The sequence below is a fragment of the Quercus lobata genome, chromosome 2, assembly GCF_001633185.2.
Source record: "Quercus lobata isolate SW786 chromosome 2, ValleyOak3.0 Primary Assembly, whole genome shotgun sequence".
Classification (NCBI taxonomy): domain Eukaryota; kingdom Viridiplantae; phylum Streptophyta; class Magnoliopsida; order Fagales; family Fagaceae; genus Quercus; species Quercus lobata.
In genome coordinates, this window is record NC_044905.1 from 23,196,166 (window position 1) to 23,205,980 (window position 9,815).

Genomic DNA, 9,815 nt, shown 5'->3' on the forward strand with positions numbered 1-9,815 from the left:
TGATGTGTACATATATATCAAAGTTTGAAACTTTATTATAAATATCAAAATATCATAGTAACTACTCCAAAATAGGTGCCCAAAGTATCGCCTACTGCGTATCATTAGGCTTGTCCACGGGTCGGTTCGGGTTGGGTTTGTGCCTAGCCCAGAACCAACCTGACCAAATCAGATATTCAGATTTTCAACCCGTCGTCAACCAGAGTGTTGATCGGATCGGGCTGATTTGACCTTCAACGGATGGCGGTCGGTTCGGTCAGAGATTGAGATCGGAAAATCGACCAAAATCCAGTGAGTCAACGGCGAAATTTCGGTGATATTTTCGCTGGAATATCGTTGGAAATTCGCCAGATTTGGCGAAATCTTACCAGATTCAGCAAGATCTCGCTAGATCTAGTGAGATCTCTCCAAATCCAGTGGAGATTTCATGGATCTAGCTAAGATCTCACCGGAAATGGCTGAGATCTTGCCGGATCTAAAAAATTTCGCTGGAAAATTCTCATTATTTCGGTTCAGTTGAGTTTCTTCGGGTTTGGGGGAGAAAACCTGCCAACTGACTCGCCGTTTACAGGTTTTGGAGGCCGAAACCCGTCGCCGACTGTCACCAGAGTTAGGTCGGCCGGTGCTCGGGCCAGATTGGATGGTTTTTGCGGGTGGGTCGGGTACTGATTTTCTGTGGACAGCCCTACGTATCATCAAATAATAAGTGTTGAGCACTGGGAGACTAGATATCCACTCCAGAATCACCATCACCATCACCATCCTACGAATTAAGAAACACACAATGGATTACTGTACTAAACAATAGAGTTAGTAGCTGAATGACACAATATCACTAGTATTACTACCAAGTGCCACATTAGCAATTAAAACACACTCAAAATGACTGATTTCAATTAAGCATATCAATTGGGTATTAGTCTCAATAAATTTCTCAAAAAGTGATTAGTAAGCAATTTATGCAAAAGATTCAATAAGTGATTACTTACAAATAACCTTGAAACAACCATCAATACAAAGAAAAGGAAAATGTTTTCCAAGCTCCCAGTCACAAAACCACAATACAGTTAATAACTAAAATATGTTAAAATGAGGATCTAATAAACAACATAAATATTTACAAAAAAATACTTGTGGGGTGACTTTAAATTCAAGGTAACTTCTAAAAACCCATAAATTTACCTTATTGTATTAATAAGCCTGAGTCTAAACTCTAAACAAGCTTACTTTCATTTTTGGAATGAATGAGTTTACCTCACTTTGCTGCTTGCAATAATTCAGGGACAAATAATCTTGTTTTTCCTCTATTTGAGGTGGTTGTAATAATCAAGCGCTATAAGACCGCCTGAATGATCAGTTGATTACTTGGCTGTTAAACTTTTTTTATTTATTTTTTATTTTATACTTATAAACATGGGGTAATTACAAGAAAGTTTTGTTTTGGGATGATTTAAAGTGTCCGTTAAAAGACTTAAACTCAGGACATTAGATCAGATGAACCTGAAAATTACTAGATTAACTCAATGGGTAACTTGGCTGTTTCTATCTGTTACACATAAATATTTTCTCTTTACAAGTTCTTGTCAAATTCTGGGTCACTACTTGGGCATATTGTCCTCTCTCTGATCACTCATTTACTTACAACCTTGGTATATTCCTACACCTCATTACAACTCTTGATTCTCATTTTCAATCACACTACTAATCAGTCCAGAAAGTCATAACACATCAAGCAAAATAGACCTTACCTGACATTACACCCTCCCACTAATAAATAAATAAACACTAATACAATCTAAATTAGACAGTAAAAGAAGTAATTATAAATGATAAACAAAAAGAATCTTTATTACTATTGTTTTTTGGTAAAATAACTAAAAAGAATCTTTATTTGGATAGAGCAGGTGACCAACAATATTTAGCAAACTGAAAAAGTTTTTCAAAGACATGGCCAACCAATTAACCCATTTCACAGCAAAATTCATTAGATCAAAACTCATCAATCACCTACACACACAAACACACATAAAAAAGCATCATATACTATCCAATAACCCATTAACTTCATAAATTATCCATAAACCATTTCCAAACAAAATTTCATCTAATTATTTTGCATCACAGAAACTTTATGACAACTCACCAATCACCATACAAACATGAACAAAAATGCACATACTTTGTATTCAAACTTCTTACCATAGATATACTGGGAAACGATGGGCATGGTGAAGTCAACATCCTCCGCATTAACCTCATTTCAGCATCATAACGAACACATTTCTCCTTCATTGCTTCTACTTGAGTAGACAACTCGATAACCCTTTGGCCGGTTGTAGTAGATGTTGGAGGTGGCGTACTGTCATCCATTGACCTCGCACAATTGCTAGAGGGGGTTAGACTGAAGCCTACCCTTATGACATAGCCACCTCTCTCTACATCGATGACTTGTCCAAATGCATCATCGAGCTGCCAAAGTATGCCTGCTTCAATGCCGTTTCCCCGCAACTCTGACCCCTCTGTCATAAGTTGTTTCATCTTTGCCTAGTAATCACAAATAAACAAAACAACATACTAGCAACGAGGGCAATAATACACATGCCAACATGAGTAATATGCTTTTATATATATAAAAGTTAGGTTGGAGTTATTATAAAAGAAAAAAAGAAAAAAAAGTTGGGTTAGAGTTATACCATGCGTACTTAGAACCCAAACCATATATATTGTGTCCTTAAGAGTTTCCATCAAATATCTAAGCATATCAGAAATTAAACCAACATGTGAAAAACTACAATGTTTTGAACCTAGAAGTTTCCTAGTTCATATACAAACACATTTAAGAAACAGTTGTATAAACCCATAGACTTCATAGATTCATTTTGTTATTGTTCATAAGTTTTGTAATTCTTTTAGGTTACAAAAGTGCTCATCATTGTGAGCTTGCGTAACCGTTTTACAAGCACAGCTTGAGATACTTGAACTCCACCCCAATCTGCTTGTAAATTAGGCTTGCATGGGGAGGATTATAAACAGGTAATGTTCAAATAACACAATATTCGCCAAGACAAAATTCACAATAACATTGAAGATGGACCAGAGCTGTCTAGTTTGATTCCTCAAACAGATTAGTATGAAAATTTGTTCAAATTGCCACAACATTTTATTTTAGATATCACAAGATATTATATACCCAAACAATGGCGCAATTACAAAGTAATCTTTTCCGTAGATGAACCTATGTCATGTGCCCTTGATATGCATTGCAATGTTAGAACTATGCTCATTAATCATATAATCTCAAAACGACTAAATCTAACCGTCTTACTGCTCCAAAATGAGCACTATTAAAATATGTCAAAACAACACTATCCCTAAACATGCAACCCTATCCTGAAACCAAAATTCTGTTTATGCTTGGGGAATTTTTGGATATTTTCATTTGGTTTTTAGATGTTACAGATGTCATCCTCATTAATGTAATTATATAAAACTATAGGTGTGTACACTCAAATACATAGGAAAACTACTAGTATGATTACTAGTTGGACCCTATCACGCAAACCACTAACACATTCGACACCCTTCTTAGTTCTTTGAAATGGCCTCAAGAATAGTCACAACAATACTTACTAAAGACCTTTTGTATAAGGACACCCAATGCTTTTGATATCCCACTTAAGTTTTTACTTTAAAGCATTAATGTCTTCACATATTAGGTTCAGGTAAAGGTAAATCAGCATCGGAAAAAGAAGTTAGTATTAAGTTGGACCACCTTGCACTTGCTGCTGTTACTTGCACTTAAGTAATCATTGAAATTAAACTAAAAGTAATAAAGCAACTATGATCGAGAGCGCTTTGTCCAACACAACCAAGCAAATTCAAACAAGTAGCAATATTTATAAAAGGGGATTAACAGACTAGAAAATTTAAAAATTGTAGTCATTATCATAGAAATGAAACTCATTATCAACCTCAAAGCCCCTTTCACCATAATATCTAGAAATAATGAAGTATCAAGGCATCATATTATAAGTTGCAACAAAGTTAAACATGTGAGTCTAGGCTTATTAAGCTTAGTAAGGCACTTCCCAAATCCAACAACATTAAATTATTACCTCCAGTCTTCAAGATTGCTTACTGTAATCATTAAAATTTAAGTCAAAATTGCAAGACAAACTACATTTCCAATCCTAAAGAAATTATATAGCCGCACCATAAAACTATTCAAACATTGGGGACTAAGTCAAGAAATATTCACTATGAAAATGAAAACTTGCAATCTTAATCATAAAAGAGTAAAGTTAGGTAAAGTATTCAAACTTGTGACCCTCTTTGCAATCTTAATCATAAAAGAGTAAAGAACTTTTAATAAATAAAAATAATAATGTTATAAACAAAAGTTTCCTAACATTGTACGATCCTAATCTAATCTAATCTAATAATGCCAACAACCTAATCAAGGACAAGGTTGGGCAATGAGAAACCAGTCTCCCCCTTAATTGGAGTCCCTACCATGTGACATTAATAAAAGAACTTCTTTCCAAATCAAAATACAATACATTTAAATTACTAATATAATTTGTTATAAACTTACAATGTTTGCTTCCATAGTGGCATTCACAACAGTACCATCACGGTGAGAATATGTCACTTCATACATCTCACCTCTCTTTAGTGGCCTGCCTTTCTTTTTTGCCTACAACATGGTCAGTACATTCGGCATATTAAAGAGAGGGTGTTGATTCGATGGCGTCGAATCACATTTATTCCTACTTTAGAACGCAAAATAATATAAGCATGTTATTAATATATATAATATTGTTCTTACAATGATATTCGCTGTCTGGGCCATGCTTTTGGATCCGAGCGTGTGCAACTCCGTTTGCTTCCCATGCCGCGCTTTGTTATCTTTCAACAACTCCTATAAACATTTCAAGAAAGTCACTACCAATTACAATAACAAGCTAAAATATAATACTCTTAATCATGAAACCTATAAAAGCAAAACATTTATATTACTGTAAATATTACTACCTTAAAATTGTCAGAGAACCAGTACTCCACCAAGCCATGAAATTGAGTGTCATCAACCTCCGGCAGTGATATTTGAAGTAAATCTTCCTTAGTTGTAAGCGGGTTGCAGTGCTTCTCCTTCAACTCTGATTTGTGGCCCCTCCACAACTTCCCAATCCGTGAGAGTGTCCATTTCCTTTGCTCGGCAAATGGGATGCGGGCTGTAGGAATTACCCATCGTACCTGCTATGTGTAAAGTTGAATTAACTTTAAAATGTCACATTTTTAACATAATAGCAAATTGACATAAGGCTTTAAACAAGTAATAAAGAGTGAAGAATTTGAAAGAGAGAGAATTTGATACCAAAATGGTGTAGTTTTGAAAGAGAGATAGAACCTATTCTTGTAGTTTGCAAAAGAAAATATTATAAGACATTTCAAATACTCAGTAAGCCCAAATGAAGCACATATCTACAAATACATATATACAAATGGACTTGGTACTCTGGTTCTATCAAAGATCCAATACACCATTATCAAGCCATAAGTCACACAATTTTTCCACAAGCAATGACATTCATAACTTGAAGATACATTAACAAAGATCATTTCTAGGGCTTGACAAAATCTCCTTAGTTAGGACATGTCTCCTACATTAAACGACTTGCAAACTCAACAAAAACAGATTATCAAGTCCTTACTAGCCAAATGAACAAATAGGGGTTTCCAAATTAAAGGTAATTAATTTCAAACTTTAAATAAAGTCCTACCATTGAAAGAGAGATAGAACCTATTCTTGTATTTGCATAACCTTATATAATTTTATTTAGAAAGATTGAATTTTATTTTGAACCAAAAGATAAAAGAAAAAAAAGAAGAAGAAAATCACGACTATTGAAGCAATTGATGTATGTTTAAAGGAAATTCATGGTCATTTCTTTTACCATTGCTTTTTGCCTAATACCTGAATGGTTTCCCAACACTGATTCTTGTATTGTAGTGGCATGGAATGCCATGAGCGGTAATTAATTGGTCACATATAAGGTTTTCTTGCCATTGTTCCCAACCACTTTGCCCAAGGTCCAACATTCTCCCTGACTGGTTGGCCCGTTTTATTTATTTCCAAGAATAATTTTTTGGTCGGTGGCATATTTCATATATCATCGAATCAGTTAGGCCCACATTTATTGGGCACAACAACCGCTCTAGCTGTGGGTACGGTATGTCCTCAGTATCTATTAAAACATCAAGTTGCATCAAATTACAATGAAACACAAAAGAATGAAATGTCAACAAACTAGCCATTTACACTGGTGTAAAACTAAACTCTTAGAGTTACTTTGAATTATTTTTTATATTAGCTTCTAAATGAGGATATTTTTGTTATTAACATGGTAATATAAAAAAATAACTCAAAGTATAACATATTCTAATATTCTTTTACCTGTAAAATTTTTTATCAGAGTTATATTTTAACAAACCCTCTTTTGGATTTTTGCTTTTTTCTTGACCAACATGCACACCATAGATGATTCTGATTAGAGATTGACAGATATAAAAGTCCAAAATGCACGGCAAAAGTGCAAAAGAGGTTATTAGAGAATTTATATTTGATCTTAGAACTCACATATGCCATAAATGTGGCACTCATGCAAGTAAATAATACATTCCCTTCTACTTGGGCTTTAAATGCCAAAAATGCATAGCTAAAGTAAACAAGGGAGTGTAGACCACCTGTTTTAGTTTCACCATATATAGCCACAGAGTTGATTGTTTTTGCCAAATGGTTTCTTGCCAATCAAATGAGGTTTATGATTTACAGTGGACAACACATACTCTATTGCCTCATAAGGAATTGCACTTTTGAAATGAATTTCAGTGCATAGAAGTCAATAATAGACATGGGATCAATTATTGGAAATGCTATTGTTTATTATGGTGGGAGAAACTTCAAATATGTGAACCCTTCATTGATATGGCCATAACAAAATGTTTCTGCATAAAGCACTGTCCTAGAAACATATTTATTAACACATTAATAGTGAACCTATAAACTTCTGATTATCTTACAAATTACTTAAATTGGATTTTTCTTTATTAAAAACAAAATAGATTTACAACAAATATAGAAATAATTATTAAAAAAAAAAAAAAAAATAGGAATGGAATTTCATAATCGTGCTATTGAGTACAAATTTAGAAATACACCAACCTGGTGGTTGTATCTCGTCATCACTCCCCTGAGACTGTCGTCTATCATCATCAGCTGGAGGAGCTTGTTAGTGTGATGGTACTTCATTCGACCCCACATGTAAAGAGCTCTCACCAGGCTCAACGAACTGAAGTCGCCGCTTTCTCCCTATTCTTGTGTGTAGTACCTAAACAATGCAAGCTTGTTAGTTATAAAAATCATAATGTTACATATAAATATGTCTATATATATATGTATGTATGTATGTATATAATCTCTAACAAACGTTTTAAACATGCAGCACTTCACAAGCACACTACCAAGCCACACATATGGAAGCAATTGAATTTCCATTTACTTAAGTCCAAAAACAGTATAGATGACAATGAAAATACATATTCTAATCTAAAGTGTTATAATAGGAATGTATTAGTTCAAAAGATGGTCTTACTACATTACACTACTAATCGTCGTTGAACTCATTGTCGCTATACTCCTCATCACTGACTTCATCATCAATAAAGTTATTATCATCTATGAAGTCCCCATCTTGCTTCTTGTTCTCCTCAATGACCATTGTATCAATTGTGGTTCCGTGGACATCAGGTCGAGCCAAACCAATGTTGTCAAAAGTCGCATTGTCACTGATGATATTGTAGGCAACATTTTCGCAATAAGTATCACCACATCATCCTCACACAAGGAACCACTGCCCGCGTCAAACACATCCCTTACTTTAGTTTTAACAACTACAAACCAATCTTTGTCCCTCTTGTCTTCTACATAAAACACTTGTGATGCTTTAGATGCCAATACATATGGCTCATCCATCAGTTCATCCCCCACATGTATCAAGCGGGTAAAATTCACAAGTGGAAACCCTAACTCATTAATCTTGAACCCCCGGCTACTAAGAGCGTTGACCCATTTACTTTTGAATAGCACATGTCTTATTTTATCTGAATAATTCAACTCAATAATATCCATTACAATACCATATTAAGCAATGCCACCGTCAGTCACAACACTTACTCCACTGTTTTGAGTTTTCTTATTCTTCTTCTAAGCTTTAGTTTAAAATTTTAAACCGTTGGTCACATAGTGCTTCATTCGCTTGGCTCTAGAATAGGGACATGCACCAATTGTACTAAGAGTAATGCTAAGTTTCTGCCTGTTAGCATCACTTATGGACATAACCTAACACGTTTATATGTACATATTATAAGTTAGTTTACTTCCCATATACAGCCATGAAAAAAGTCACTAGCATTCATACTTACAAGATCTCTAAACCAACCACAAAACTTCTCCATGTGGTGCTTATGAATGACACCATCGGTTATACAACAGCGGGCCTTTCCTAGTTCATCCTCGATCACATGTTTGTGCATACTGTGCATGCATTTGTGTTAGTCATACTAAAACAGTATTTCCAGTAATGGATTATGACTGTAAACTAATTGAATCAACTATAACTTACTCGCGAAAATGTCCAACGTCGGCACAAATGAAAAGAATGTAACGATGAGCTTGAATTAATTCTGTTTGACTTGGTGTGAAGTAAGACACTGCATCGGTAGAATTTTCCACCATTCTGATAGGTCGCGTGAAAATTGTTTCAATGCCATGCATGTACCTTGAACAGAATGTTAAGCACTCTTCAACTATGTACCCCTGAGCTATAGATCCTTTTGGAGCGACTTTATTTCGCACGTAAAACTTAAGTCGGGATAGGTACCTAGGCACAATACCGAACTCCCCAATTGAACAACGTACCATACATTAAAATACCAAATCAATCATAAGCCAAATATAAGGATTACCTCTCAATAGGATACATCCAACAATAATGAACTAGTCCACCAAGCTTCGCTTCCCTAGCCAAATGCATGACTACATGTACCATAACTGTGAAAAATGATGGAGGAAATATCTTCTCCAATTCACACAACGTGACTGCGATATCTTTCTCGAGGTTTTCAAGATCCGGCACAGTCAGTATTTTGGAACAGATTTCACAGAAATAACATGATAACTTGATCAAAGGCCTTGATGGCAACGATCCGTGCAAAGCTATTAAAAGGAGTTGCTACATCAAGATGTGGTCATCATGGCTCTTTAAACCAGAAATCTTGCGTTCTTTGAGATGGACACGACGTGAGATATTCGAAGCATACCCATTGGGCACTCTTACATCCTTCAAAATTTGTAGGAACTCGTCTTTCTCACTTGTAGTCATATTATAACGAGCTGCTGGCATCTCAACCGTATCAACCCTTTTGTGGACTAGATGAAGTTCACTCCGTATACCCATGACCTTTAAGTCAAGGCGTGCCTAGTAGGTGTCCTTTGTCTTGCCATCCAAGTCTAGCAACGTCACCATTATATTATTAGTTACATTCTTCTCCGTATGCATCACATCGATATTGTGACGCAACTTCTGATCAGCCCAATAGGGCAAGGTGAACAAAATGCTTCTCTTTTTCTAGACACACGCATCCTCCCCCCTCTTTCTTTTGTTATAAAGATCCTGATGCTTCTTCCCAAGACAACGTCCAACTAACTTCTCTGTTTGTTGCATGATCTCTAAGCCCAATGGTGTCACTAGAGC